The sequence below is a fragment of the Callorhinus ursinus genome, unplaced genomic scaffold (genome assembly GCF_003265705.2).
Source record: "Callorhinus ursinus isolate GAN/ISIS: 27379988/994484 unplaced genomic scaffold, GSC_fseal_2.0 scaffold3, whole genome shotgun sequence".
NCBI lineage: Eukaryota > Metazoa > Chordata > Mammalia > Carnivora > Otariidae > Callorhinus > Callorhinus ursinus.
Genome location: NW_027397065.1, coordinates 50,481,994 through 50,488,211, shown reverse-complemented (window position 1 = coordinate 50,488,211; position 6,218 = coordinate 50,481,994).

Genomic DNA, 6,218 nt, shown 5'->3' with positions numbered 1-6,218 from the left:
GTCATTCTGTTTTTACAGATGTGGAAACTGAGGCTTAGGGAGGTATAGAATAACTTGCCCGAGGTCACCGCTAACCTTTGGCAGAGCCCCAAATCTACCCTAGCCAGATCTTTCTGTCTCTGAAGCCTGTGGCTGTGACAACCACAGTGACCTCCTGGTTTGAATCCTGGCCCCACCCTTCTAGTTTCTTGCCCTGAATTAACTGAGACACTTGCTGTGGTTTGAGAAATGTCCTCTCTTCACTCGCCTGGCAGCATTACGTGGCGGCATTCCTGGTCTGTGGGGCGGCAGGCTTCATCCTCGGGTCTGCTCACTCGCAGCACTGAGATTCTATAATTCGATTCTAATCTCAGCTCTCATCCCACCAACAGATCTTTGTTCCCGCTTAGGCAACAAGATGGATGAATAAGATTGTCAAGGAGCTTGAGATATTTAGATATGGGGCTAGGTCCTGTTTTCCTCCCCAGTTTGTGAGAAGCCTGAGTTAATCTTCAGACCTTTGCTGGAATACGGGAATTTGCTGGGGCCCTTCCCCAGATGTCATCGGCCACAAGGAAACTAGCAGAGCACTCCCTCCAGACATCCAACTTGCTGTAGCACCTGTCAGCAGGCAAGAGGGCTCCATCCAGGTGGGGGCCTCCAAAGCAAGCCCTTTAACACTGGCTCAGGCATCTGTAGCTCTTGGTTCCACTGTGGCTCTTCCCATGAAGCTGCTGTGACCCTGGGAAAGGTATTGCTTCTCTCTCCCCCAACTTTGTGAAATGGGTGCTAGGTTGTAGGGGACTTCTGAAACACTGAGGACCCCTGGCCACTGAGCTGCAGGCCCAGCCTTCCTTGTGTCGGAACCCATGGCACTTGTATGAGCACAGCCTACTCACTCGACATTGCCCTGGTGGGTGGAACAAATGGGATTTAAATAATGATAATCATCTTTTATGACCCTTTAGAGTAAACAGAGGGCCTTGTTTTTTTCACTCTTTGATGGCTCTTCTGAAAGCTAGCGTGTATCAGAATCATCTGGGAAGGTAATAAGGCACAGAGAGACTCTGACTCACTGAAGTACGGGGAATCTGGGCCTTTGCATTTTGACCAAGTTCTCCGGGTGGTTCTGACGCTGGCCAGAGTTTGAGTTCCACCGTGCTGTGGGGTAAAAGTCATTGCCCGCCTTTAATAGATTAGAGGCTGGGAAGTGCTTTGCCTGAAGGTATAGGACTTGGCGGGAATGAACACAAAGCACTCCTTTAGGCAGGAAGTTGGAGACTTCAGAAGCAACACTGAAACCCCTTACTCAGATGGGAATTCATGGCCCATCCTCGTTCCCTGGGGTAGCTCTTCCCAGCCTGTGGCTGATTACTATGACTCTCTCCCTGACTGCACAACAGTGGCGATAATCATAACTCACTGTAGTGAGTCTCTTCTGTGTGCTAACTCGAGACTAAGTGCATTACACAAAGAAGGCACTGTTATCACCCCCCCCTTTACAGATGAGGAAATGAGGCTCAAGCGGGTTACTTGACTTGCCTAAGGCACTAGAGGCTGAGCTCTGATGTGAATTTGGGCCTCTTGGAACGTGCCTCTGAAGCTGTAGTTTATCACCGTGTGCCTTGATGATGCTTAATGTATACTAGAAACTCCAAAATAATATAATAATAATAATAATAATAATAATAATAAACCCTTCCATGTACATAATTTATGTGGTTGAAGACTTTGGAATTTCATGCAGCTATCAAATTTCCAAATGAATTTTAGGGATTGGCATAGACGTCCAAATTCTCAGTTTTCTAAGTATCTTAAAAGGGCCATTTCTTGGGGCGCCTGGGTGGCTCAGTCAGTTAAGCGTCTACTTTCGACTCAGGTCATGATCCTGTAGTCCTGGGATCGAGCCCCGCATCCGGTGAGCCCCCCATCAGTCGACTTGCTCAGTGTGGAGTCTGCTACTCCCTCCGCCCCTCCCCCTGCTTGTGCGTGAGCACGCGCTCTCTCTCTCTCTCTATTGCGCGCACGCGCTTTCTCTCTGACAAATAAAATCTTAAAAAAAAAAGGTCATTTCTTAAAAGAAAGAATATTTCAATCCCCAAAAGCTGGAAGGATACAATCTCAGGATAAAGGTCAATGTTTTTAATGCTAAAAGCACTCCTCCCCTTTCTGGCAGGTCGCTGTTCTGGGCCTTGGTGTTGTTCCTCCCCTGTGAAATGCTGACAAGGGCATCTGTACCTCTCCAGGCAGCAGTGAGGAGCAACCGAGAAAAGGGACCAGTACAGTACCTAGATCACCATCAGTGCCCCAGAGAGGGGAGCTAGCTATTTCTTTGTGAGAGAGAGAGAGAGGGCGTGCACGCACAAGTTGGGGGAGGGGCAGAGGGAGAGAGAAAGAATCCCAAGCAGTCTCCTTGCTGAGCATGGAGGCCAAAGCAGGGCTTGATCCCACGACCCTGAGATCATGACCTGCGCTGAAATCAAGAGTCGCCGACTGAGCCACCCCGGCGCCTCTGGGGGAGCTGTTTTTCTCATACCACTTTATCACTAGGGAGAACTCGAAAGGTCACCTTGCTGAGTTGTACTATCTTGCCAATCAGGAAACTGAGGCCCAGAGAGGGAAGGGACACAGTGAATTAATGGTGGTACCATGGCAGGGCCAAGACAATGACCCAGTCTAAGTCTCCTGATTTCCCAGCCCTGCCGCTCTCACCACTTCCCAGACACCTTGAAACGCAGCGCAGACGAGAAGTTTCATTCATTCATTTAACCAATATTTACCAAGTCCCTGCCATGTGCCAACTGCTCCGGCCCTAATGGGAGAAGGTAACGGACAAACAAAACAAGTGCCTGTGTCTTAGCTAGAGCCGCACGACAAAATACCACAGGCCGGGTGGCTTCAACGCACACATTTACTTCCTCGCTGTTCTAAAGGCTGGAAGTCCCAAGGTCTGGCAGGTCAGTTCTTGGGAAAAGCTCTCCCCCTGGCTTGCAGACAGCCTCTTTCTCCCTATGTCGGAGGCCCCATCTCCAAATACAGCCATGCTGGAGGGCAGGGGCTTAGGGCTTCAAAATCTGAATGTTGGGGGACCCGAACATTCAGTCCATGACAACCTGCCAGACGACTCACGGTCTAGTGTGGGAGCCAGACGATAAAGGAGCAGAGGATAATCATCAACTGTGGTCAGTGCCTTGAAGGGAATGAGCGTGGTGCAGTCAAGGAGGGTAAGGGGGGGCGGGGAGGGAAAAGGCAATTTAGGTAAATCTGTCAGGGAAGGACTTTGAGAAGGTGGCATTGGAGCCAAGAACCAAAAAGAAGGGGCCAGCTGTGGGAAAATGGGACACGGGTGAGGTGAGGAGTTAGCAGTGTGCTCCAGGCAGAGCTGGTAAGGGAAGGGGCCCTGAGGAGGCGGTGGCCGAGAGTTCGAGCCCCTGAAAGGAGGCCAGGGCAGGGAGTCGTGTGAGTGCAGGGGACGGAGGCCAGAGGAGGGCAGAGGCAGGTGGGGGCCCTGCAGGTCATGGTAAAGAGTCTGGATGTTATTTGAAGTGTGCTCTGCAAGATCTGTGTGGAGAATGGGTCACCCGAGAGCAAGAGAGGAGGCAGGGAGACCTCCGAGGAGGTGACTGCAGACTAAGTGAGACGGAGGATCTGGGCTTGGGTTGCTGGGGTGCTGGTGGAGATGGAGAGAGGGGTGTGTGTGTGTGTGGTGTGTGTGTGTGTGTAGAGCGAGAGAGACAGACAGACAGACAAAGTTCCAGGCAATGATACCGTAAGTTTTCATGATAATATTGTATCAGGTCTAATCTCCACAAAGGTCTACCAGCCTTACCATGCCATTTTGAACATTAAAAACTATCCCTCAGAACTCCTCGAAGGCCTAAGAATGTATCTGTGTCAGCGGGCATGGGTTCTGACACATTCCAGGTTTCCGAACTTGTGGGGGTGGGAGGGTCAGGGAGGGAGAGAAGGTCAGTGGCTTCAGGGAGTGGCTTCTGGTGGGCAGGAATGAGGACACAATGGCGCTTCTTTCACTGGCTGCAAGGTGTCAGCTCTGCTCGCACTACCCTACCCAGTGTGCGTTGTGTTCAGCCCGGTTTGTTTTCAGTAGCTCATAACGATAATGATGGTGATGGTGGTGGTAATAATAATACCATAACAAGAGCTTCCGCTTATTGGCCATTTCCTATGTGCCAGGTGCTTAGCACTCATTATGTTACTTGATGCTTACAGCAGTGCTTCACCCTCATGGTCCTCAGCCTCACCCAGGCCAGCACGGCTTCTCACTCGGACGACAGCAAGAGCAGCACCCTAAGGAGTTTCCCTGCCTCCCTCTTCCCCACCTAAAAATCTACGTCCTCATAGTAGCCAGTGATGATGCCACTTCCCTGCCTAAAACCTGCCACTGCTCCGAATTGCCCTGAAAATATAATCTATAGAATCCTCACCATGGCTCGCAAGGCCCTGCATGTTCTGGCCCCTGCTGCCCTCCCAACAACCTCCCCTTGTTTGTCCCTCTCTCTAGAACAGGACACCCAGCCACTCCAACTGCCTTTCTGTTCTCCAAAACTCTTGCCCTTTCCTCCTTTTGCTCCTCCTCATGCCGGCACTGTTCCCTCTGCATTTTGCCTTGCTGGTCTTAGCTGGAGTTTCTTCTCCTCCAAGGGCCTCCCCTGATCCGCCTCTGCCACCTAGTTACTGTGTCCCACACCGTTTACCCTCAGGTTGCTTCCCACAATCTGTAATTGTCTTGCTTATGTACTCGCGTCCTCTCACTAGAAGTTCAGCTCCGTAAAGTGGGAAGGCCTTGGTCCCCTGCTGTCCCCAGGACTTAGGGCTGGCCCCTGGTAGGCTCACAAAAAACATCTGATGAATGAATGTGTTATTGTTCCTATTCAACAGACGGGAAGAAGGCTTGGAGAGGTAAAGTTCCTTGCCCCTGCCTATATTAGTTTCCTTTGGCTGCCTTAAGACATTGCCACAAACTTAGTGGCTTAAAACATCACAAACTTGGGCTCTTAGAGTTCTGGATGCCAGCCTAAAATCAGTTTCAATGGGCTAAAGTCAAGGTGTCGGCTGGGCCACATGCCCTCCAGAGGCTCTAGGGGAATCCGTTTCCTTGTCTTTCTAGCTTCTAGAGTTGCATTCCTTGCCTTCCTTGACTCCTGGCCCTTCCTGCATCTTCATGTGGCGGCTTCTCTTTCTGACTCAAGCCTCTATCACATGCTTTTCTTCTCTTCTGCCTGTCATCAAATCTCCCTCTGCCTCCCTCTTAGAAGGATACTTGTGATTCATTTAGGGCCACCTAGATAATCAGGATAATCTCATCTTGAGTATCTTAATTTAACCAAGTCTGCAAAGTGCCATATAAAGGAGCATTCACAGATTCTGGGATTTGGACGTGGATATCTTTGAGGCCATTATTCACCTGATTACCTTACCCAGCCAATCATCAAAGCCGGATCTGTCTGACTTCAGAAGCAAACCGCCGACCTTAAGCTGTAGTGTTCTGTTCGTATCTAGGCATTTCTTTTCCCTGTTAGTGTCCCTAGCACATGGTTGTGCACACAATTACCTCTCACTTAGTGCTCATCAAATAACTGTAACAGTCTCCCTTGGGGCATTAGAGCTTTTCTCATTCAGGTAAGACTAAAGACTCAGATGTGGCTTCTGGGCCAACCCATTTTCCTTGTCTATCTACCCAAAGCTCAACTTGCCTTCTTCCTTAGTTCCTTATCTACCACTTGATGACTCTGTGCTTGTTTTGTCCCATTTTCCTTCCCCTTTCCCTCCTCTTGCCAACCCCCCCTTTCATCTTCTGCCTGTTTCTCTCTTCCTCTCTCTCCTTCTGTCCTTCCTCCCTTTTTATCTTAATGTCACAGAATTGTACAACCTGAAGCACAGACTAGTTTCTCCATTCTATAGATCATGAAACTGAGGCTCAGAGAGAGGAAATGATCATACACAAAGACCCACTGGTGTTTGGGACAGAGCCAGGAAAAGAGTAAAATATGGTTCTCAGTTTAGGAACTGCCTACCCAAACCTGATATTGTCTTAAAATTTTTTATTATTATTAATAGACTTTATTTTTTAGTCTTAGGTTCACAGTAAAATTGAGTAGGGGGCGTCTGGGTGGCTCAGTCGGTTAAGTGTTTGCCTTCGGCTCAGGTCATGATCCCAGGGTCCCGGGATCGAGCCCCGCACCGGGCTCCCTGCTCGGCGGGAAGCCTGCTTCTCCCTC